Source organism: Colobus angolensis, unplaced genomic scaffold (genome assembly GCF_000951035.1).
Source record: "Colobus angolensis palliatus isolate OR3802 unplaced genomic scaffold, Cang.pa_1.0 Scaffold99, whole genome shotgun sequence".
NCBI lineage: Eukaryota > Metazoa > Chordata > Mammalia > Primates > Cercopithecidae > Colobus > Colobus angolensis.
In genome coordinates, this window is record NW_012123931.1 from 2,209,479 (window position 1) to 2,234,276 (window position 24,798).

Genomic DNA, 24,798 nt, shown 5'->3' on the forward strand with positions numbered 1-24,798 from the left:
TTCCAGCCCGAACCCCGGCACAGGTGCCGACTCGGGCTCCCCGCACTCCCGCACGAAGCGTCGGCCCCCTCCGCTGCGCCGCCGTCCTTCTCTCCCCCTCTTCCAGCCCGGCCTCTCCGGCGCCTCCCTGCCTTCTCCCACCTGCCTAGCCCGGTCCTCGTTCTCCCCGCTGCTCTCTGTCTGTCTCGCCGCCGCCCTCTCCCGCACCCCCTCCTCCCCACCGCCCTGCGCTGCCTCTCACATTCTCCGCATTACAGCGGGTGCCGCCCGCCGCTCGCGGGGCCCAGGGTTCGAGCGCGCAGTGGGCGGCGAGGGGACGTGCCGCGCCCGGCCCCGCCGCCCTGTTCGCTCTCCGCGGCTACTAGCTCCAGCCTGGCGCTAGGGTGGCAGCGTCCCGCTTTAGCCTCGGCTGCCGATGACCGCTCTCATCTCGCCCGGGCTTAAAGGGATAGCGCACTCGGCTCGACCGGCCCCACCCGGGGGCGCCCGGGGAGGGGGCATCGCCGCGCGGGAACAGTCCGGGGCGGTGGCGCAGCAGGGGCCGTGCGGGCGACGCCCTGTCCGCCGCCGTGGAGCCCGGCCCTCGGGGCTGGAGGTGAGTCAAGGAGAAGAACGGTCGGGAGCTGCCGGGACTACGCTATCCAGGGGGCGCTCAGCGGCCAAGCCTCTGGGCCCACAGTGGGTGTGCGGCGGTTTAGGCTGAGCGCCCTGGACTGCGGGGCTGGGGAGGGGGATCAGGGAAACTGCCGTCCGAGTCTGAACTACAGGGGAAGGCACCTGTCATACTGGGAGGACAGGGCTCAAGGGTTGGCGTCCCGCTCCTGCTGTGTCATCTTGGGCAAATGCCGACCCCTCTCTGCACCTCAGTTTACCCCCTTTGGAAGGGCATGACTTCCATAATCTCTGAGCCCATGCCCATCTCTGATATGGTATTAGATCGTCCCAAGGTAGGCCCACAGCCCCCAGAGTCCCACCGCCTTCTTGCCCCTGAGAGCTGAGGCCACCGCTGAGACTGCAATCCTTGCCACCCCGGACACTCACCAGGCCGGGTCGGCCTCCTCCTTCCATCTGCCTCATCAGAGGAACCAGGGAACGAGGCAAAGTTGAGTTGGTACAGGGACCTACCCTTTACAGAGCTCCCTCACATCCAAGATCTCCTTGGACCCTCATGACACGCCTGGGAAGTAAAGTGCACCCCTAGGCTGCTGGTCAGCCTGATCCTGGACAAGTCTGGCACATGAGCATTTCGTCTTCAGGGCCCCCTCCCCACCCCAGACTGTCCCTTGCTCCCCAACCCTGCAGAGGGATGCATTTTGCCCATTGTTCAGGAAGTTTCTGTCATGTGTCCCATCCTGTGCTAGGTCCTGGAGACACACAGATGATTTAGACACATTCTTACCTTCAGAAAATAATAATGAGGGAGGTGTGATAGAGCTGTGGGGGGTGGAGGAGGTCCTGGAGGAGGTGACATTGAAGCCAGGTAGTGAAGGATGAGTAAGAATAGGGCAGGCAGAAAGGAACAGAAAGGGGATCCCATGCCAAGAGAAGAGCATGTGCAAAGACCTGGAAGTGGAAAACGGAGTGATGGGTGTTTCGGAGGGAAGAGAAGCTATAAATCCTTGATTTGAGGAGATTCGACTTTGTTCTGGGGCAGCAGCAGAGCTGCCGCTTGGCAAATCTAGGCAGCAGCCCCCACCCCCACCTTTCAGCCATCACAGAGGTGTGGCTAAGGGCTTCCCAAACTCAGCAGCTTTTGCCAGAGGGCCACCTCCTCTTCTGTTTATCCCCTCTAAGCCCAGACCCAACCTCTGCACCCTTATCCACAGCCCGACGCAGCACAGCCTCCCCCTGCTGACCAGAGCTGGAAGTAGGAGAAGCCCAGGCTGCACTGTGGCTGTGATGTGAGTCCAGGAAGGGCCAGGCTCCTGTATCCACCCATCAAGAAGGGGCCCTGTAAAGACCCCAGACTTTGGTATCAGGCAGATCCAGTGTCAGTTTCAGCCCCAGTGTCCTCCTCGGTACAATGGGGAAAAAAAAATATGTTGCCAGTAACGTGACTGGCAAAGAATCCACGAGGGACAATGCTCAGAAATGGCTCAGCACACAGTGGGCATGCGGCAAATGGCCTTTTCTTCCCCGTGCCTGAGCTTGGCTTTGTGGCCCATCCCAAAGTCCCAATTGTCTCCCCTCTCCCTCCTTCCCTGGCCATTTTCCTTTTGCCTCCCTACCAGACTTCTGGGGGTCTCAAGGGAGATGAGCTCATGGCTGTTGCCTGCTCTGGCTCAGCACGCCTCCTGAGGAGTCTTCCCAGGGCTTCCAGGTGAGCCCTAGGGAAGCCACACACAGACAAACAGCCTTTCCCCAGAGTCTCTGACCTCCGTGCAGAGCAGTGATTTCAGCCTGCATCCCCATCCATTCCCCACGATCCAGTTCTCCCGCTTACTTCTGCTGTCTTGGGAGCCACACAGCCTTTGTGTCCGTGCTTGGGAGTTTATGCCCAGCTATGCAAACTCAAATAGGTGGCATACTTTCTCTGAGCCTTAGCTCCCTCCCGAAGTATGGGAGCAAGCTGGTAGGCAGCACAGGGATGATGAGCCTAAGTCTATGTCATTTATTGTCCCCAGCAAGTCCAAGCCTGGGCCCTCTACCCAGGAGTTCCCCAGCAAGTCCAAGCCTGGGCCCTCTACCCAGGAGTTCTGCACAAAAGCAGTCATGTGCAGAGGCCTCTCTGGGATCCCCTTGTGTCCTGCCCTTGTGCTGGTGGCCAGAGGCTGTTGCCACCTCTTCCTTTCAGCAGGCTTTACAGAGAGGCATGGCATGAATAATGACCGGGCCCACTCCATGGCCAGAGCAGTAGTAGCTGGGGGCCTGGGGCAGGGACCAGGAACCAGACCAGTTGGGCAACTCCAGGAGGGAGCTCCTCTACTAGGAGCTGGCAGCTGCTTCCCACCACAGAGTCTGGGTCAGTGCCCCCACAAATGCCTGCCCAGGGCTGCTCTGCTGTTTCCAGCCATCTCCACGGGCCACTCATGGAGAACTTTGGCAGTGTCCCAGATCTAATCATCACACCAGGTCCAGCCGAGACTGAGAGTGGCCCACATGGAATTCGAGGCGGCAGTGGGCATTTCCCACCCACTTCCTCTGAAACCCCTGGTTTCCTAAGCCAGGCTGAAAAGTGGGTCACCAAGGGTTCAGAGAAATGCCCCACCCAGCTGGGCTGTCTTCCTTGCTTTCTCTAAACACTTCCAATCTCCCCACCTGCACGTCTTTCCCCACCTGTCCCCACCACCTTTTGGTTTCCACACGTCTCAAGTCCTTCCATCCCTAAGCAGCCAGCATCAACCACCCCCTCCCCACCCTGATCTCCCTCCTCCTCCCTCCTTCTCTTTACTCTTGGCAGAGTGTGGCTGGGAGATTTTTGTTCATTGGCTCACCCTCACGCTAATCTTGGTGTTATCATTCCCATTTCAGAGAAGAAAAAATCAAGGCTCAGGGAGAGGTTCCAGGATTTGAACTGAGAGCCAACATTCTTTTTTTTTTTTTTTTTTTTTTTTTTTGAGACGGAGTCTCGCTCTGTCGCCCAGGCTGGAGTGCAGTGGCCAGATCTCAGCTCACTGCAAGCTCCGCCTCCCGGGTTTACGCCATTCTCCTGCCTCAGCCTCTGGAGTAGCTGGGACTACAGGCGCCCGCCGCCTCGCCCGGCTAGTTTTTTGTATTTTTTAGTAGAGACGGGGTTTCACCGTGTTAGCCAGGATGGTCTCGATCTTCTGACCTCGTGATCCGCCCGCCTCAGCCTCCCAAAGTGCTGAGATTACAGGCTTGAGCCACCGCGCCCGGCCCGAACATTCTTTATTCTTTCCATGAACATGCATTGTTGGCCTACTTCGTGCCATACAATGTGCCAGGCATGGGAAATACATGGTGGAGACCTCAGAGTCCAGAGGAGACAGGAAGAAACCAAACCACCATGCAAACAAATGTAAAATGACAACTGGGACAAGTGCTGTGACAAGGTCTGTGGGGACCTGGTCTGGTTTGGACTAGGGAGTCAGGAGAGGCTTCTTGCAGGATGCGACATTCAACATAGCACCAGAAGGTGGAGTAGACAATGACCCAGAGAAGTGGGGACTCCGGAGAGAGGGAATAGCATGTGCAAAGTCCCCATGGTGAGAGGAAAGAGAGAAGTCCATGTGGCCAGAGCATGAGGAGAGAGGATTAGAGATGGGGGTGCGGGTGGCATGAATCAGGACAATAGGTTCTAGTGGCACCAGCAAGGAGTTGGGGTTTTAGCCTGGAGGCTCTGGGCTGGCCCTGGAGGGTCAAAGCAGAGGAGAGTGCTGCCACTGTTCCTCCAGCTGTCACCTTCCAGCCCACCACTCTGCACCCAGGGACCACTTCCACACTCTTCTCTGATGCCCAGGCCCTGGCACAAGGCGGGACATCCTGGGGACTCAGACTGGGCAGCTGAGTGGGCAGCCTTGTGAGGGAGCAGGAGGCCTTGGCCCTGCCTCTCGTCGGATGCTAGCGGGATGTCTCTGGGCAGCACCTGCCCCTCCATGTCCCCCAGAACTGTGAAGAATCTTTTGCTATCTCTGGTTGATCCTGGACCATAGCTTATAACGAGGGAATGGAGAAGATACAGCATGACTCCACCCAGGCCAGATTCCAGGGCCTTGGCCCTGCAGTGGGCAGAGGGGCTGCCTGAGGCCTGCTTCTGACCTATGCATTCCCATCCCTCCTCTGCACCTGAGCCTGCCTCCCCTGGCCCTTCTCAAGGAGGATACTCCAGGAAGCTTTCTTCCTCTCCCCACCCCAGACCTCACCTGCACCCTCACCCATGTCTCCACCATCAGCCTGGCAACTGCATCAGATGCCCAGGAGTCCCTGCTGGCCTATCAGTGCTCAGCTGGACCATTGGGCCTCTGGTTTTGGGCCTTGAGCCTCTGGCTTTCTAGCTGTGAAAGGGTGTCATTCTCTACTCTTCCTGTCTCCCTGGACAGGAGAGGACAGTGGGAACTGGAATTCTTGTCATAAGCATCAGCTACTCTGTCCAGAGTGCTCCTTCCTGTCAAGCATCCTCCTGCGACCCTGCAGTCAGTGGCACTGTGGGCCACAGACACACCAGCTGACCCCATAAAACCTTCCCTGGAAAGTTGCATCCCCTGAGTAGGACTGTATCGCTGTCATGGGCACCAGTGAGAAGAGACAAGATCTATAGAGCCCATTAATAGCTGGAAAACTGAGGCTCCAGACAGAAGGGGCTGGCCCAGGCCACCACAGCAAGCACTCCTGCCTCACCTCGTCCTAGACTGCCTTGGTGGGTCCAGGGAAGCAGGACTGTATGGGGTGCCATCTCCCATTCCCCAGTGTTCCCTGGCGGGTTCAGAAAGCAGCTGCTCCCTCCCAGGTGACACTGCACCCTGCCGTCTGTGTGAGGGGCTTCTTCTCTTGTGTGAGTTGCAGTTTCTGCTTGGGAGGCTGCCTTACCTTGTTAAGGGCCCTGCCTAAAGAGGTGGGGATGGCCCTGTAGGAGCTGTTCCCAGGTCAGCACAGGGCCTTGAGCTCATGGAGCGGGGGCCAGGCCAGCTCATTGAGAGGGCCCAGGTCAATCCACAGTCTGCCACATAAGCTTTCTCTATACTAATCACGCCTACCTGAAACGTGGGGAGTGCTTTGCTATCCACAAGTCTAATTGCACGTGTCTCCTCAGGGAAGGTGCCCTGCAGCCCAGGGAAGCAGGAGCAGGGATTATCTGCATTGTACAGATAAAGAAACCAAGGCGCAGGGTTATGGCTGTCTGGACGCTGGATCCCTGCAGTCCAGCACAGTCACACAACAGGGCCTCAGGAAAGGGTGGTGCTGGAGGCAGCAGGGCAGTAGGAGCTGTGGGTGTCGGGGTTCTGGGCAGAGAGTGGACCTTGCCTGTTACTGAGAGATAGGACTGGACTTGTACTTTGGGAGGCCAGGGAGTGGGGCGGGGGTGGGTGGTGGAAATTTGGGGACCTGGGAGTATGCACAGTTTGGGGAACTGACCGGCCATGCAGTTCCCACTCACCATGGTGGGCCCTGTGTCAGGCCCACGGGGTTTATCCTCAGGGAACACACAGGCTGTGGGCAGACAGGCATATGGATAGCCATGCACACAGAGGAAGGCCAAGGTTCCAAGTTCTGGAGTGGGCACTATGTTGGGGTGGGGGCTGGCGGCCAGCAGTGTCACAGAACTGAGAGTCAGGAGTCTGTGGAGCCTGGACCTGAGGAAGTGAGGGCCTGGCGACGCATCTGTGCAGGCATCAGTGGAATCTGGCTCTCCTGGAGAGGTGAGACATGATGGTTCACTGGGATGGGGAAAAGGGCCTGGGGCATGGGGAATACCCTGGGGGAGGAAGCACAACTAGGTCCATGTCCCTTCTGAGTCCTCAACTCCCCCCAGCCCAGGCCTGGCCCACTGCAGGGGTTCAAGGAGTATATGCTGGCCACATGGATGTGTTCGAATGCAAGAATGCAAGAAAGAAGAGGGGAGAGAGGGAGGGAGGAGGGACCTTCTGCATGAGCTCAGGCAGAAACCTATGAAAGTACCTCCATTGCTGGGGAAGGAGTAGGCTGGTGAGCAGGATGGGGCCGGAGGGGACCCCTAGGCCTTTTCAGCAGAGTAGCTGTTTTCTGTGAGCTGACCTCTGCCAGGCTTCACAACCTTGTTCCAGGGAACCCTCACCCAGACACTTGCTGTGAGCAGTCACTGGATGCAGCTGTTCCTGGAAGGGCAGGAGTGCTGCGGCCTGAAGGGGCTTCTGGGCAGTGCCCTTCTCCCCCTGCTGCTGGGGTGCCAGAGCTGACAGCCTTAGGTGAGTACCCTCCCCCTGGCGAGGAGGCTGAAGAGAGAGCCTCCTTGCCCAAGGCCTTACTCTTCTAGGGACAGTTGCATCCAATGACTGCTCCAAGCATGGGATAAAGGCCGCCTCTCTTACCCCATCTCAGGACACCCCTGTGGAGACAGCTCGTATCCAGAGCTCCTCGCAGAGTCTGCCTTGTAAAGGCATCATGGGCCAACTCCCCCAGCCCCATCCTGCCTGCCTCCACACGGATCTCCCTCAGTCTGCTTTCCAGGGAACCAGTCTGCCCACACTGGCGGTACCATCCGCGTTTACCCATGAGGGAACTGAGGCACAGAGGCGTTAAGTGATGTGCCCATTGTGCCCAAGGTTGCCCAGCTGATAAGTGGCAGGTCAGGTCCCGGCTGAGGAAGGGGAGACCAGGGCCCCAGGCTGGCTGGAGGTGTGTAGAGAGGTCAGTCCCTAGGTAAGGCTGGCCCAGCCCACAGGCCAGCGCTGGAACCCACAGGAACCTCTTCCATCTGCCCCCTCTCCCCATTCCACAGACGGAGAAACAAGTCAGAGAGAGAACAAGACTTGCCCAGGCTCGTGACATCAGTGAATGATGGCCCCAGGAATATTCTCTAGATTTCTGCCTTCCAGCCCAGCATAGGTGTTACCTTGGGACCAGAGTGATGTTCATTTCCTGCCTGCCCCTGTTTCCAAACCCTGCTGGTTCTCAGGGTAACGAGTCTGGCTGGACTGACCCTTACCCAATTTCCCATGGCTGGAATGAGGTGCCTGAGGTTCCCCCAGGCCCTTCACAGAGACCTCTGCAGCTGCCTGAGCTGTCCAGCTCTGGCATGAGGATGGGATGTACTGGGCTGGGTGGGCAAGCAGGCATCTGACTGGCACAGCAGAGCAAACAGACGGGAAGGAAATCAATTTGAGTGTTTGATTAATTTTAATTTTTAATTTGCAGGGAGAGTAATGCACCCCATTTGACACTGCACACTCACTGTGAGCTGCTGGCATTCACCATTGCTGCTAGCACTGCAGCCTCGTGTGCCCAGTGGCTCCCTGCCCTTCTGTCAGGCAAGCCTGTCCCCCACATGGCAGATTGGCCTTCTGCAAAGCTGGGAGAAGGGGTCCCCTAGCAGGGTCCTCCACCCCTTCTGCCTAGGAGAAAAGTGTCTACTAAGTTCCCTTTGTGTGAGATGAGTAGGGCCAAAAATGTGCTCCCCTTGGGAGGAGCCCAGTTGGACAACGTCTATTCCGAAGTCAGGGTGCGTGAATGGACTCTCAGACATGGTGGCAGAGCAGTTTAAGGGGCAGGGGAGACTCTAAGCGCACCTCGTCCCGCAGGTACTGAGTAGTTGCCCAGCCTACCAGCATTCATGGACGGCCCTATACTTAGAGTCAGGTCTGTCTTAAAACTGAAACAATCCTAGCTCTGTGTCCTGCCACTTTGAGAGTCAAAGCTCTGCTCTCTCTTTGTTTATTTGGAACTTGACCATGCATGGGCTAGGGAAAGATGGCCTGAACTGGGAGAGACTAAGTCTCCCCCTCAACTCTGTGGCTCCTCTCCCCCTGCTAGGACCCAATCCCTGAGAGCAGTGTCCTGTGAAATTGACAGCAGAGGCCCTGGAATGAGGCAGGCCTGGCTGGAACCGTGGCCTTGCCACTTATTAGCTGTGGGACCTTGGGGAAGTCATATATTCTTGTTGGGCATAGCCTTCAGGGACCCTTCCAACTGTTCTCCTTCAGGACTCACCTTCTCTTGTTATCTTCAAAACACAAGGTTCGATGACCTCCTCCAGGAAGCCCTCCATGATGAAACCTTTTTTCTCCACCTCTACTATTCCCAGCTCTGAACATGAACTCTCTCTGGCCCCTCCTTGCCCCTCAGTAGTTTGACTTTGTGCACCTCACTCTGTGCATGGGGTGCGTGCCAGAGACAGCACGGCCTTTGAAGCAGACATCCCTGGTTCAAATCACAGCTCCACTCCATGCCGGCTGCCTAGGCCCATCCCTTGAGCACCTCAAATGCAATGGATTCGAAACTGAACTTATCATCCCTCCCCAAGTCTACCCTTGCCCTTTTCTCATCTCAGTAAACAGCACCTGAGTTTACCAGTTTCTCAAGCCAGAGAGTTAGGAGCCCTCTGAGACTCTCCCTCTCCCCTGCCTCATTCCCCGCATCCTATTCTGTCCCTGTCCTTGGCTACATACCCCCTGATGGGGCAGGCAGAGGGGAGAATGGGGATTCTCTCTTTACTGCCTTGCATGGCAGAACACTCAGAGAACAGCCATTTCTCCCCTCCCATTTTATAAATGAGGACACTGAGGCTCAAAGAGCGTCAATAACTGCCCTGGGTCTGAGGTGAGTTGTTCATAGCAGAGCTGGACTGAGAAGCCAGGTCTCCTGTGCAACCCAGGTGGGCATCTTGGTCAAGGCCAGGCCCTGTGATGGTGGCAGAAAGAGACCAGATTTCCTGAAGTCCTGGCCCACTTCCCCCTACACCCCAGGCCCAGAGAGTTTGCAGGGTAGGAGCGAGGGAGTGGGGTTGTGCTCAAGTTCCTGGGCAGAATGAATGATCCACCAGTGAGAGCTCATGAACCCAGACATCACAGTCTCCAGAACCACATCATCAAGGGTGATTCCACAGCCTGGCTCCTGGGAGTCCTGCTTGAATGTGGCTGCAGGAGCAAGTGAGGAGAGGCCTCAGCCATAGAGCCAGTGGCCATCCTCTGTATCCCCACTACCCAACTCTTACAGTACCCGAAATTCCACCACCGCATCTGGCCCAAGTGCAAATTAATACATTCTTTGACCAATGGAAGAGCTGGTACAAGGGTGGGACAAGGGCATGAAGAGGAGTCAACCAGGCTAAGGGTCCCACGGGGCATCCAAGATGACAGGGCTTAGTCCCCTTTATTGAGCACCTTCTATCTGCTGGGTACTATGCCAAGTGCTGTGTAAGCTTTAGCTCAATTCTTCCCCCTGTAGCTCCAAGGTGCCCCTCTGTGAGGCCCAAGCATCACCCAACCTTTCTGGGTCCCATTGCCCTCCCCTGTAAGATCAAAGTATAATCATATCTGACTGACTCACCTGGTATCCATAAAAAGTTTTTAAGAAAATTTTAAAAAACCAAATTAGTAATAATAACTGCTTCTAGAGGCTGCTGGATGATTAAACAAAAACGTGTGTAAAGTGCTTCCTACAATGCTGGACAGAAAGTAGATGCTAATTAAATGCTGATTGTAAATGAACTAACTCACATGGTAAAGCCCACAACCTGCTCAGTTCATGCTTGTCAAATCTGAGCTGTTAGTAAGGTAAATGCTTCACCACTTGCTCCTGGAATGGGGCAGAGCTGAGGGTAAAGAGGGGTATCTGGCCAGGGCTCAGGCACAAAGGAGTTGTCCAGAAATCCAGAGCACTGACACTACGACAAGGCAGAGAGGAGTGAGGTCACAAGAAATGAGCCACAAGAGACTTAGCCCCCGATCTTGTCTTCGAAAAGCCGCTCTCCCTGAGGTTTGAGTCTGGGCGGGCCAGATCCAAAGCCTCCAAATCCTCTGGTGCTTCCAAGCCTGGAAATCAAGGAGAAGGAAGGAGAGCCTCACCCACTGGGAGGGAAAGGGGAGTGGCGGAGACCCAAAGTGAGACAGAGACGTCAAGATAACAACCACGTGACGGCCACCACTACCAAGCACTTACAGCATGCACACGTGCTCAGCCTGCACTACATTTTCTCATTTTAATCCTCTAAACAACCACATCAAGGGTACTGTTAGACCCATACACAGATGAGACTTCAAGAGGCTAATTATGACTCGCCAAGGTCATGGCCTGTAAACCTCAGAGCCAAGATTTAAGCCTGGGTCTTTCTGGCTCTAAAGACCATGCTTGGAACCACTATGAAAAAGAAGAAAGAAGGGGGAGGTTGGTGCCAAGGTCCAGCATCTCATCAAGGTCCCAGACTCCCTGGCCCAGGGCAGTGGGGCCTCCAACCTCCCAAACTAATACTTCCTTAGACAGCCTTGCAGACACTCCAATGGCTTATGAGCCCAAAGAATATCTGTCTATTCCCAGCCTTTGACCCTGGAGGTAAGACCAGGGGTACCATGGGAAAAACATGACCATGCATCAGAGCTGAGACAGAATGCTTGGGGTTAAAAATAACAACATTTTTACAGCAATAAGTCCATGCCAACCACTGCTCTAAGTTTTATGTATATGTGTGTGTGTGTGTGTGTGTGTGTGTGTGTGTATGCTTAATTCTCACAATAACATATGGAAGTGAGTACTTTATCATTCCCATTTTGTAGATGAGGAAACTGAGGCATACAGTGCTTAATGCACCCAAAGTCTCACAGCCTGAGTGGCAGAGTCCAGGTTTAATTTCAGGCAGTGAGGATGGAGAGGCTGTGACTATAATCATTCAACATCCTGCCTATAAAAACAACCAAGGGCTGCTCTCAAGCCCAGAGCCATGTAGGATGGTGTTGGGGATAAGATTTGACTTACAGCTACTATGTGCTCACAATTTTTAGAATGCAGAAAATAAGACACCTGTGTCTTTGCAGACTTGGCACAGAGCAGCAAGCTGGGATGCTCCTGCTCTTGCCTTTGCTCCAGGAGATATAGCCCCAGGCAGTGAGGCTGACCCACTGAATGACTTGGGCAAGTCATCTTCCTTCAGGGCCCACCCAGGCTCCTCCTCTCCCTTTTTTTTTTTTTTTTTTTTTTTTGAGGAGTTTCCCTCTTGTTGCCTAGGCTGGAGTGCAATGGCACGATCTCAGCTTGTGGCAACTTACACCTTCCAGGTTCAAGTGATTCTCCTGCCTCAGCCTCCCGAGTAGCTGGGATTACAGGCATGCGCCACCACGCCCAGCTAAGTTTGTATCTTTAGTAGAGATGGGGTTTCTCCATGTTGGTCAGGCTGGTCTCAAACTCCTGACCTCAGGTGATCCACCTGCCTCAGCCTCCCAAAGTGCTGGGATTACAGGTGTGAGCCACCTCGCCTGGCAGGACCAGCCAGTTTTAGAAAACCAGCCTCCTCATTCCACCCACCTCCTGGAGTCTGAGGCGCTCTCCAGGGTTCTGAAATACCTCTCCTGGCTGTAGGCCAGTGGTCTGGAGACCCTAAAGCTGACCTGGTTCTCTATACACGTTCTTTAAATCCAGGCAGGAAAATTGACATTTTGGACATGGGCTGTTACGCTAAACACACAGGGGGAGCTGTTTCTTAGATCCCCCAACCCCAGCAGGAAGGGTCCCTTTGCGAAGTTCATAAATTAACGCACCTCTTTCTCTTCCCTGTGGATGGCTCCATTCCCACCTGAATTTCCATGTAATGGAGGTGCCTTGATGAGATGGGCCGTTCTGTAACCCTAGAACTGGGGTGAGTGCAGCAGGAGGTGTTTAGCACGGGGCTCAGTAAATGTCATCAGCTATCGTCATCACTACCACGATTGTCATCTGCCCTGGGTGGTCCCCTTTTCTGGACAGCAACCACACCCTGTTGTGCACCCCCAACTTGCAGTTCCAGAAAGCACACCCAGGAAGAAGGCAGTGCTCTTCATTGCTATCTTAGAAAGGTGGCCAGATGGCAGTGTTCTGGGAAACGGGGAGGAAGCTCTCCCTTTAGAGGCTGCCAGCTGGGACACAGGACCTCGTTAATCAGTCTCCATTGCAGAGTAATCATGCTGGCTCCACCACTGGAACCAAGGGCCTTCAACTCCTTTCGGAGGTCCCCTTTGTGCTAAAGCCCCCTGCCTTGGGGGACCTGGAATATCTTTGTTGCTCTTGTGCTTTCAAGCTAAAACTAGGTAAAGGTCTAGAGAGGCAGCCCCATGAGGTGGCTCCATGACAAACTGACTATGAGGCCAGCTGTTTCCTCCACACCCCACTTCTCTGGGCCCGCAGGCTCCCCATCCCCGCTGGAAACCAGGCAGCCACATTCTAGCTACTGAAGAAGGCAGGGGCCCTCAGCATTTATGGAAGGGGCCCAGCTCATGGGGAAAGGGCTGTGCACCCACAACAAGGGTGGGGGTAGGGAGGGAGGAGAAACTATGCCTCTTCTCTTTGCTTCCTCACCCCCACATTCTCCCGGTTACCCCAGCTCAGAAGGAGCAAGGCCCGGGGAAAATGCCCCTCACTCGTGTCATCAGATGTAGCCCCAGCCAGCTGGGACACAGAGCCTCATTAATCAGTCTCCATTGCACGGTAACTATGCTGGCTCCACCACTGGATCTGGGGACCTTCAACTCCTTTCAGAAACACTTACTGAGTGCGAACTGTGTTCCTGATCTGTGCCAGGCCATTCTCTTACCCACTTTTGATCCCATTTGATCTTTATGACAGCATGTGGGAGAAGAGATTTTACAAATGAGGAAATAGACTCAGAGAGGTCAAGGCATTTTCCCAAGGTCACGCAGTTGAGAAGGGGTGAATCTGGAAACTCCAGTCTGCCCTTTTGTAGCCTGATGACAGCAGCTATCCCAGCCCTGCCCCAAATGGTTGACCCCACATGGTGGCCACAGCACCTCTGCCTGAGGAAAATAACCGACATTGAGGGGTCAAGGGGAAAAGGAATGCCTGGTCTGGCATTGCTTTAACCTGCTCTGGGAGAACCTGTCCATCTGGCTCCCTGGGCCTTCAAAGAAAATGTCATGTGGGTGATGGTCAAGGTGTTAGATTGTCCTGGAGAGGAAAAGCAGCCACTCCCAAGGCACAACTTCTTCCTTGCTCCCTGCTTGGCAGGGAGTCGGGCACCCAGCACACTGCCAGGACTGAGAGTGGGAAACAGAGAGGGAGTGTGCATTGAGGGGTCCAGGAGGCAGCTGTGCCCTCCTTCCCACCCACTTGACCATGGGCCACTCACTTGACTGGGCCACTGAGAAAGACTCATCTGAAAATGTTAATATGTTCTGAAAGGATCAGGGATCACAAGTGTCACCCATCCCCCAGGAGTTAGGCAGTTAAGAGGAAGTGGACCCACGGAGAAGGGGTTAGGGAAGTGCCACTGCACCTGGGCACACAGTCTCAAGGCTGCCAGGCCTCCCGATTTTTCAAGAGAAGTCAAAATGCAGACTTTGTGCAGAAAATGCCCGTTTGTTAAAGGTTGGCCACTAATTCAATTTTTTTAAAGTACCGTGTGAGTCAAACATCTTGCTTCTGCCCTTAGATGTTCCCATTGACTAAGGTTCAGTGGATATCAGCACAGTGTGAGCCCTTTGCTCACACAGGGCTCCCCACCTTGGACACCCTCCCCTTCTTTCTGAATCTTCCCATGTCACTTATTGGGTCCTCTCCATCCCCAATCTCCAGAGCCATAGAGGGGTGCCTGGACCCAGGCCCAGCACTTCCCAGTTCCCAGCGCCCCTTTGCTGTGGTTTGAGTATTTCTGTCACCTCCAAAATTTATGTTGAAACTTAATTCCCAGTGCTACAATATTGAAAGGTGGAGCCTTTAGGGAGGTGGTTAAGTCATGAGTCCTCATGAATGGATGAGGGCCTTTATAAAAGGACTTGTGGCTGACTGGGCACAGTGGCTCATGCCTGTAATCCCAGCACTTTGGGAGACCGAGGCAGGTGGATCACCTGAGGTCAGGAGTTCGAGACCAGCCTGGCCAACATAGTTAAACCCTGTCTCTACTAAAAATACAAAAAATTAGCTGGACATGGTGGCACACACCTGTAATCCAATCTATTTGGAAGGCTGAGGCAGGAGAATTGCCTGAACCTGGGAGGCGGAGGTTGCAGTGAGCCCACATGGCGCCACTACACTCCAGCCTAGACAACAGAGCAAGATTCAGTTTCAAAAGAACAAAAAAAGGGGGGCTTGTGGGATTTGTGGGTAGGGATCACCCTCTTTTACTCCTCTACCATGAAAAGACATCACGTTCCTCCCCATCAGAGGATGCAGCCTTCAAGGCGCCACCTTGGAAGCACAGAGCAGCTCTCACTAGACAACAAACCTGCCAGCACCTTGATCTTGGACTTCCCAGCCTCCAGAGCTATAAGAAATGAGCTTCTGTTCTTTATAAATCACCCAGTCTCAGATATTTTGTTAGTATGGCACAAACGGAATAAGACACCCTTTCCATACACTCTCATCTGAGCCTCAGGCATCATGGTCCCTTTCTAAAGATGTAGAAACTGAGGCTCAGAAGGGCTCAGACTCTTAAGTGGGTGGGCCGTGACCTCAGCCAGGCCTCCTCCTGCTGCCCCAAGTCAGTGAGCTGATCCCTCCTGCAGCCCAGGGAACACAGGCAAGCCCTTTCCTCCTGGGGTCCACCAGACTGAACTGCCCTGAGCACAGATGAGGACACCAGGCTGTCGTGAGGAGCAAGACACCAGGAGCCTGGGGGCAGAGGAGGCACTGATTTTACTCAACTCTCCATCCTTGGTAGGCCCTTTAAAAACTTTTTGTTTGCAACAGGGTCTCATTCTGTCACCCAGGCTGGAGTGTAGTGGTGTGACCATGGCTCACTGCAGCCTCTACCTCACAGGCCCAAGCGATCCTCCCACCTCAGCCTCCTGAGTAGCTGGGACTACAGGTATGTGCCATCACTCCCAGATAATTCATTTATTTCTTTTTTTGAGACAGCATCTTGCTCTGTCATCGAGGCTGGAGTGCAGTGGTGCAATCTTGGCTCACTGCAACCTCTGCCTCCCAGGTTCAAGCAATTCTCCTGCCTCAGCCTCCTGAGTAGCTGGGACTACAGGTGCATGCCACCATGCCAAGCTTTTATACTTTTAGTAGAGATGGGGTTTCACCATGTTGGCCAGGCTGATCTCAAACTCCTGACCTCAAGTTGTTTGCCCGCCTCAGCCTCCCAAAGTGCTGGAATTACAGGCGTGAGTCACTGCGCCCAGCCTTAATTCATTTGTTTTTTATAGAGACGGGGTCACTATGTTGCCAGGGCTGGAAGTGGACCCTTTTGATTGACATTCTGTGGTGGAGCAGGGCCCTAGTCCCCAGAAAAGGCCAAACTAGGCTGTAGGTGGGCTGCTAGTGGCTTTGGTAGTGGGAATGGATGATGGGTTGATTGGATTTTTCTCCATTTGGAGGTGATGCTGGCTCTATTGTGTGCAGTCTCACTGATTTTTTTTAATCAAGAAATTGCTTCATTGGTGGGGTAGGCAGGGGTGGGAACTAGGCTCAGGGACCTAGGCTCACAGAGAGCTGGGGCTCAGGACCCAAAACACGTCTCCTCATGGGAGACTGGAGAGGTGAGGAAATCCACAAGCCTAAGATACAGAAGCACTGATGTCCTTTCTCTGTGTTTTACACATATACACACATGTGCCTAAGGCATGTATGGAAACACCAGCACATGCACATACTTGCATAAACAGGCAGATATACACACATACACATACACACTCACAAGCCTCCAAGCCTTTGCTCACACAGGGGTCCCCACCTGGGACACCCTCCCCTTCTTTCTGAATCTTCCCATGTCACTTCTTGGGTCCTCTCCATCCCCAAACTCTGGAGTTTTGGGGTGCCTGGACCCAGGCTCACACTTGGTGTAATACCCACACCCAACCCTCTACAGGAGTTCTGGGTGTCAGTGGGGTGAGGGCTGGGGGGAAGGGTCCTGAAGCAGGTTCAAGCCCAGGGCCCAGGATAGTGCCAGGACTGACATGGGGGCAGGGAGGTATCCTGAAGCTACCAGGATGGGAGTGCTGAGCCTGCTGGTAGGGGTCTGATGAGGCCCCTCTGTGAAGAGAAAAGAAGAGCCCAGGCTGGGCCAGGAAGGGCCTGAAAACGCCTCCTTCAGTGCCCTCTCCTGGAAGCCCTCCAGGACTGCCACGAGCCAGCTGCTCTCTCCTTCCCCTGAATTCCTCAGCCCTGACTATTGGCAGAACCCACTGGATACTATACTTAGGGAATTTTAAATCCATCTCCCTGGAGCCCCCAACCTTTGGGATCAGCTCAGACCCAGGATTGGACTTATAAAATCAAGCCCCTCAGCAGTGAGGAGGCAGCCTCCTGCACCTAACAACGGAGAAACCAGACCAAATATGATTGGTCACTTCCCTCTCATGGGGAGGGAAGGCATGAGCTGATTGGCTGGTGATACTTATAAAAGTGAGAAGCCAGTGGGCACAAAGAAGCAAACTCATGCCAAGAGAGATGGTCGGGCTTGGCTGTCGTCAAAGAGGACAGTCCCAGCTCAGAACTCCTCCTGTCACCCAGTTGGCCAGAGCAGAGAACTACCCATTGGAGGGGTCCCATGTCAGCCACACTCCCAGCAGATTTCAACCTTGGTATTCCCAGGAAGGTGGGCCCAAACTCTCAGTCTGCTCATGGGGCAGAACTATTTGCAATGAAGTGAAAGGTTCTGGCACTCAAAGGGTTAAGCCTAGATTAACCAGAACCAAACTATGCACGTTCCCCAGAGGGCCCCAGCACCCATAGGCAAGGGTGTGTTTCTGGAAGGTAGGCAGGGATCCAGCCACATCTGGAAGAAACCAAGAGCTTCCAAGCTGGAGGTGCTTTGGGGATGATGTAGCCCAGTTGTTACTACACAGATCAGGGAATGGTGGACCAGAGAAAGGGAGGCAGGGGAGAATTTGTCCTTGGTCACTCGGGTACTTACAAGCAGATGGGACTGGGACCCAGCTGGTCTGTCCAGGGCTCTTTCCTCTGCACCACTCAAGCCTGCAGATCCCGTGTTGGGCCCGGCTCTTGTTTACCTCCATGCCTTTGTATATGCGCCTGGGACGCATTCCCTCCACCTCCACCAGGTAAGCCCCTATCCACTCTTCAATTTTCAACCCCAGGATCACCTTGTCTAGGAAGCCCTCTCGGGTGCCCTCTGTTCATCTTTGTGCTCTCGAGGCCTCTTGCACACCCATCACAGCTCTGGTCACACTGGACTCTCACTGTGTGTTTACATGTCTGTCTCCCCACAAGGCTGTGACACCTCGAGGACAGGGTCCATCTGCTCCATCCTCATGTCTTTGCCAACCCGGTCAGGTCCAGGGCACAGTTAAAGGCTGATAAGTAACTGTCCCTTCAGTAGAGGAATGACAGACTTTGGTATTTTTAATCTCAGTTTTCTTCCAACCATGATTCCCATTTTCTGTGTGTCCAGCCCTGTGCTTGGTCAGAGAAAGAGGGGGAAGAGCGGAGGCCCAAGCCCCACCCTCAAGAGCTCCCAGTCCGGACCAGGGCAGATGGGTTCAGTCAAGGGTTCAGGCATCGTGAGCTTGGGGTTATTACTCAGAGACCTGGGTGCCAGGAGTGGGAGCACTGGACACGGCTGAAACTGGTTTTGTCCTGGCCTGGGTGCCCATGAAATAGGCAGATCCTAGGAGGGGGCTGTCTGCTTCCCTATGTCTTCCAAGCCCATTGTAAAGCTGTGAGACCACAGCTCTGAAGCGCTCTCAGGCCCCATTGCACAGGTCCAGGGGGCATTTTCTATGTGAGCAGAACACCCCTGGAACACTGCTTCATAGACCAGTGTGAATGACGCACCCCACCCCCTCCCTGCCGGCCCACCAGAGTTGTGTGATTTGGTGGCCTTTGGGGGCTCAGGGCACATGAGCTGATGGTGGGCCCAAGCAGGAGTCCTTAGCCTCATCTCTGCAGCATCCCTGTTGGTGGCCACGGATAAGGGCTGATGACAGACTTCCAGCTCAGACACCCCTGCCCAGGACAGCCTGGGTGCTCCCAGCTCTGCATCTCTTCCCAGCCCCTGCTCTCAGCCTCCCACCTCAGGCTTCGTCCCTGCTGGGGTGGAGGTGGCCAGTGACCCTCTGGCTGAACGGGCCCCTGATGGCAGCCACGCAGTGGTTAACCACAAGATGCCCAGCTACTGCAAGGCCATATTTACATTTTCCAGTATCAGGCAAAGAAATGGCTAATGTAGCAAAAAATGGTTACTCCATGTAATAGTAGTACCATCAAGCCATTGTGTGCCAGACACCATACATCATTCTTAACTCTCACACAAATTCTGGGGAAAATGTGTTATTAGTCCCATTTTGCATATGAGACAACTAAGGTTCAAAGAGGCTCAGGCCACACTGTGTCATGGCAGAGCTGGGACTGACAGGTGTCCTGCCTGACACCAGAACTTGCCACCTGTCCCCTTCTACCCCCACCTCCCATCACCCTCTGGTCTCAGGGGCTGTAACAGCAGCAAAGGATTGGGTCTGAAGTAGCTTTGGCCAGTCCAGTGTGAGCAGAGCACTGTACAGTAAGGGGCCCCTACTCAAGGCTGTGGACTACCTTCTCCTGCAGCAGACAAGAGCCGTCTTCTGTGTACTGCATGTCAATGTGGTTGCATGTATATGTGGCAGTATGTACATGTGGTTGTGCATACATGTAGCTGTATGTGCATGTGGCTGCATGTGCATGTGGCTGCATGTGCATGTGGCTCTGTGTACATGTGCCACATGAAGCAGTTATGTGCCCTGGTCCCAAAAGCACCAGCATCAATTTCACTCGCTCACACAGGCACTAAGAGCAGGGACCCTGGGAGTCACTCTGACTAGGTTCCTGTCCCAACTCTGCCACTTATCTGTGATCTTGCGTGAGTTACCTAATCTCTCTATGCCTCTGAGTCTTCATCTGTACAATGGGGATAATAATAGCTTCTAAGTGGAAAATTTGCAAAGGTCTCTTGAATGGCCAAGGTATCTGTGGAAACTCATAGGATGTGGGTAAACAAGGCATTGAATCTTTACTCACAGACTTAAATGAGTTTCTATCCAGGACCTGGGCCTGGTAAGTGCTATATGGGTGTTAGCCACTGTATTTTTCAGCAAAGGGTTATTGAGCACCTACTGTGCCAGGGAGCATGATAGGGGCTGGGCCACAATGCTAATCAAGACAGGCACAGTCCCCACCCTCAGGGGATCACAGTCTTTTCAGGCTCCTCAAAGCAGTCTCCTTGATCCACAAACACGCACTGATGGAGGAGACAGGCGATGACTGAGGCCAACGCATCTGGGAGGATGGAGGAGGGAAGAGGTGACCTCGGGACCCCACCCTCTCTAGTTTTCCTCCTGTCCTCCTGGCTGCACCTTCTCAAACTGCCCTTGGGCCCCCTGTCCTCTGCCAGCCCCAGTCCTGTGGGGTGCCCAGAACTCTGTGCTCCAGTTCTTCTCCCTTCCTGCCCACCCACACCAGCCCACCCACCTTCTCCCATCTTCACACAGATGGCACCTACATCTCTGCTCCAACCTGGCACCCCCAGCCACTCAGTCACCCAAACCAGTAGCCTGAGAGTCCCCTGTATCCACCCCCCATGCCCACCCCACTCAACCACTCCCCAAGTGCTATCGACTGTACCTCTGGCATTGCTCTTGAATCCACCCATTTCTCTCCAACCCCGCCAGGCCCCTCCTCTAGTCTATCTGTAGTAGGTGCTGTTGGTGCCTCACCCAGGCCTTTTTCAAGCCAGGACATTTGTCTACCAGCTGCGGGTGGTGTTGGCTGTTAACAATTCACAGCTGTACCCTTCTAGGGAGCAGTGCCCTCAGCCAATGGAGACTAAACTTGGGTCATCAGGAAATGCCTGGGGCAGGGCGGTGGGGGGCAGCTACACTCTCCCCCAGGTGCAACCCATGGTCAGCAGGCAGATCCAGGAACAAAAGCCACCCCTTGTGCCCTGACAACTCTGCGGTGCAAGCACCAGAGGTCCCCAGGGGACTGGGTCCAGACCAGACTTTGACTGAACCACATCCTCACCTAGGTTTTGCTCCTGTCCCACCCTGCTCCCCTCACCCCTCATGCGTGTCACTGAAAGCACTCAGACCCCTTTTCAGGCTCTGCCTTCTAGGAACCCAACCTAAGACCCCATCTCCCATATAGGGCCAGTCACAGTGACATTCCAGGCCCTGGGAGGCAACCCAGAGGACAGGTAGGGCCCGGGCTGGGGCAGAGGGCCACTGGGGTCCAAGGAGGGGAATGCCGAGATGCTGAGCCCCCAGCCACCTTGCCCCCAGGCTGGCCTGAAGGAACAGGCCAAAGCCCACCTGGCCTCACTGATGCTGTGATTAAGTTTTGTGCCAGACGACCGACAGGGAGCTGGAGCTTTCCCTCCTCCCTTTTTCTTTTTACTTCCCTTTCTCTTCTTTTCAAAGGCTGAGCCCAAGTTAATCAGATAAATTCCTCAGCAGTCGCAAGAACAATTTTTCTAAGGTTCAGTCTCCCCAGAGCGACTCATAATTACTCTAGACTGAGACATTAAAGCAAAGGGGAAAGAAAAGTGGGGGGGAAAAGATGTTTTTAATTAAAAAATTAATTTTTCCAACACTGATGGCTGCCCAGCTGTGGCACTTCCCCACTCAGGAGACCATACCCTCCATCCCTCTCTTCCTCATCAAACCTCAGAGTTGGGGGGTGGGCCTGGGAAAGGCAGCCCCCTCCCTGAACAAAGCCACCTCCCCCTCCAGCGGAAGCCTCTCTGTTTCACCTCCCTCACCTGCAAAGTGGTAGGACTGCAGGATTCTACATGGGAACCGCAGACAGAACACACAGGCTTTGGTGTCAGGCAGACACGGGTTCCAGCTCAGTCACTGAGGAAGCGTGTGACTTGCCTAAGTCCCCTCGCACTTCTCTACTCAAGTGAGGTCCTCAGGCCAGCGGCGTCGCCATCACCTGGGGGCCTGTTAGAAAGGCAATTTGGACCTCACCCCAGATCAGTTGAATCAGAATCTGTGTTTAATAGGATTCCCTGTGACTCATATCCACAGAACCTTTCAAGAAGCACTGCTCTGGTCAATCCAAGCTTCAGTCACCTGGAAAGTGGCTTAGTTTTTTAAAGATTACGAAGTTGTACAAGAAAACAGTTTAACAATCTGTAAAGCAGAAACTTTAAAAAAAAGATATTCACGAGTTGTTAACCTGGGTCATTCCAGTGCCTGGTATCAAACCTCATATCTGGTTCAGGAGCTTGACCCCATGAGCCAGAAGCTTTCCTGCTCTCTTGAACACTTTGCTCCCTGTATCTGGGGCCCAGGCAGAAGTTTCCTAAAGAAACCAAAGAGTTTGCAATGCAGGAAATCTTGACTGGAGAAAATAGCCACCCACTGTCTGAAGCACTGACCATTGTCCAGGTGCCTCCCCTGCTCACCGTGTGCTGGGGCTGCTGGTAGGGCTAGGGCTGCTGTGGGTGAAGGGAGCTCACACTCCAAAATCATGGGGAGGGACTGTCCACTCTAGACATATATCAACAGCCATGGGCTCCCATCCTTACCTTGCCATATCTTTCTGGGGTCTTTCCTAAGGACTCAATCCACAATATGGACAAGTTTCACACCAAAAGGATTCATCAGGTTACCTTAAATAGGAGTAAATAGAAATAACACTGAGGGCAAGGCTAAGTAATTGTTAGTAAGGACCTTTCAAATGATATTCAAGATTGTGTAATGACAAGAGAAAATGTTTATGATGTAATATGGGATACAGAACAGCTATACACTCATCTATGTTAAAAAAAGTGTATGTACAAACACATCCTTATGCTGAAGCCCTAACTCTCAATGTGATGGTATTAAGAGGTAGGACATTTGGGAGGTAATTAGGTGTAGATTAGGTCATAAGTGTGGGACTTTCATGATGGAATTGGTGCCCCTATAAGACGAAGACAAAGAGATCGCTCCCTCTTCCTGTACATGGCTGCTCCGAGGAATGACCACATGAGCATGCCGTGAGAAGGTGGCTGCTTACAGCCAGGAAGAGAAACAGACACCAAATCTGCCAGCACCTAGATCGTGGACTTTACAGCCTCTAGAACTGTGAGAAATAATTGTCTGTTGTTTAAGCCACCCAGTCCCTGGAATTTTGTTATAGCAGCCCAATCAGACAGTAGCATATTTTAAAAGAGGTAAAACCAAGATTTTAGATAACAATGAAAAAATCCAAAAACTGATTTAAGACATGATTTTGTACTAGAGACTTCAGAGGACTAAGGGAACAACTGCAAAACCAATAGTTACAGGGACAAGAAGAGAAAGAGAAACTCCCCCTCAAGAAGACTGTGCAGAGTGAAATTTTAAAACACATGAAGAAGATTGATGCCAAAGCAAAATCAACAATTAGGTTTATTTATTGCAGAAAAAGTAAACAATAGGGAAATATTTAGATGACTCAATAGAAGCCCATTTGGACCCCTTAAAAAGCTGAAGGAAGGCTGGGCATGGTGGCTCATGCCTGTAATCCCAGCACTTTGGGAGGCTGAGGCAGGTGGATCACCTGAGGTCAGGAGTTCAAGATCAGCCTGACCAAAATGGTGAAACCCCATCTCTACTAAATGCAAAAAATTAGCTGGGCATGGTGGCACATAACTGTAATCCTAGCTACATGGGAGGCTGAGGCAGGAGAATCACTTGAACCTAGGAGGCAGAGGTTGCAGTGAGCCGAGGTCGTGCCACTGCATTCCAACCTGGGCAACAAGAGTGAAATGCCATCTCAAAACAAACAAACAAACAAACAAATGAACAAACAAAAAAGGAAGCCAGGCACTGTGGAGCATGTTGGTAATCCCAGTCAGTCATGAGGCTGAGGTGGGAGGATCACTTGGGCCCAGGAGTTTCAGTCCAGCCTGGGCAACATAATAAAACCGTGTTCTCTTAAAAAAAACTCAATAATTGGACAAATTTTAGACCAGACATGTCCAAAGAAAAATATAGTGAATTATAAACTTATATTAAGAAATTTACAGTCACGCCTGTAATCCCAGCCTCACACCTGTAATCCTAGCACTTTGAGAGGCCGAGGTGTGCAGATCACGAGGTCAGGATATAGAGACCATCCTGGCTAATGCAGTGAAACCCCGTCTCTACTAAAAATACAAAAAATCAGGTGAGCATGGTAGCAGGTGCTTGTAGTCCCAGCTACTCGGGAGGCTGAGGCAGGAGAATGGCATGAACCCTGAAGGCGGAGCTTGCAGTAAGCCAAGATCGAGCCACTCCACTCCAGCCTGGGTGACAGAGCAAGACTCCATCTCAAAAAAAAAAAAAAAAGAAAAGAAATTTACATGGAAAATAGTATAAAAAGATAAAGAGATGAAAAATATGGAAACTTCATTAAAAAGAACAAATATCTAATAGGAGTTCAAGGAGAAGAGAGCCAAGGGATGAAAAAGAAGCAATAGTCAAAGACATAAAAGCAGATCATTTCCCAGGACTAAAGAGAAAGATAAGTTCTCAGATTGAAAGGAAAGTAAACACTGAGTGGCCATGCATCCTAAATACAGCCAAGCTGCTACCTGAACACATGGTAGTACACCGCAGAATAGAAAAGGAACAAAAAGTTAAAGGCAACCAAACAGAAAAGACCTTTCATTCGCCAAAGAACGACAAGTAATACGGTTCGGATCTGTGTCCCCACCGAAATCTCACATCAATTTTTTTTTTTTTCTTTTTGAGACAAAGTTTCGCTCTTGTTGCCCAGGCTGGAGTGCAATGGTGCGATCTCAGCTCACCGCAACTTCTGCCTCCCGGGTTCAAGCGAGTCTCCTGCCTCAGCCTCCTGAGTAACTGGGAACACAGGCATGCACCACCATGCCCAGATAATGTTTGTATTTTTATTAGAGATGGGGTTTCTCCATGTTGGTCAGACTGGTCTCAAACTCCTGACCTCAGGTGATCCACACACCTTAGCCTCCCAAAGTGCTGGGATTACAGGAGCGAGCCACCACGCCTGGCCTCGTGTCAAACTGTAATCCCCAGTGTTGGAGAAGAGGCCTGGTGGGAGGTGATTGGATCATGGGGGTGGACATCCCCCTTGCTCTTCTCGTGATAGTGAGTTTTCATGATATCTGGTTGTTTACAAGTGTATAGCAGCTCCTCTTCTCTCTCTTCCTCCTGCTCTGGCCATGTAAGACATGTCTCCTTCCTCTTTGCCTTCTGTTGATTGTAAGTTTCCTGAGGCCTTCCTGGCCATGCTTCCTGTACAGCTTGCAGAACCAAATAAAACCTCTTTTCTTTATAAATTACCCAGTCTCTAGTA

The 24,798-nt window shown here is 53.0% G+C and overlaps 1 protein-coding gene across 2 annotated transcripts in view; it reads right to left on the bottom strand.

Annotated features, from left to right (window-relative positions):
* Positions 1-1,098, bottom strand: part of LINGO1 (leucine rich repeat and Ig domain containing 1) — a 212,439-nt gene extending 211,341 nt beyond the window's left edge. Inside the window, exon 1 of one of the 2 annotated variants that reach the window (XM_011932836.1) lies at positions 1,042-1,098. The gene's annotated coding sequence lies outside the window, so the exon portion shown is untranslated. Of the gene's footprint in view, positions 1-457; positions 532-1,041 lie in introns of those variants that run through there. The other variant, XM_011932837.1, reaches the window with a different exon arrangement.
* Between the last annotated feature and the right edge of the window lie 23,700 nt (positions 1,099-24,798).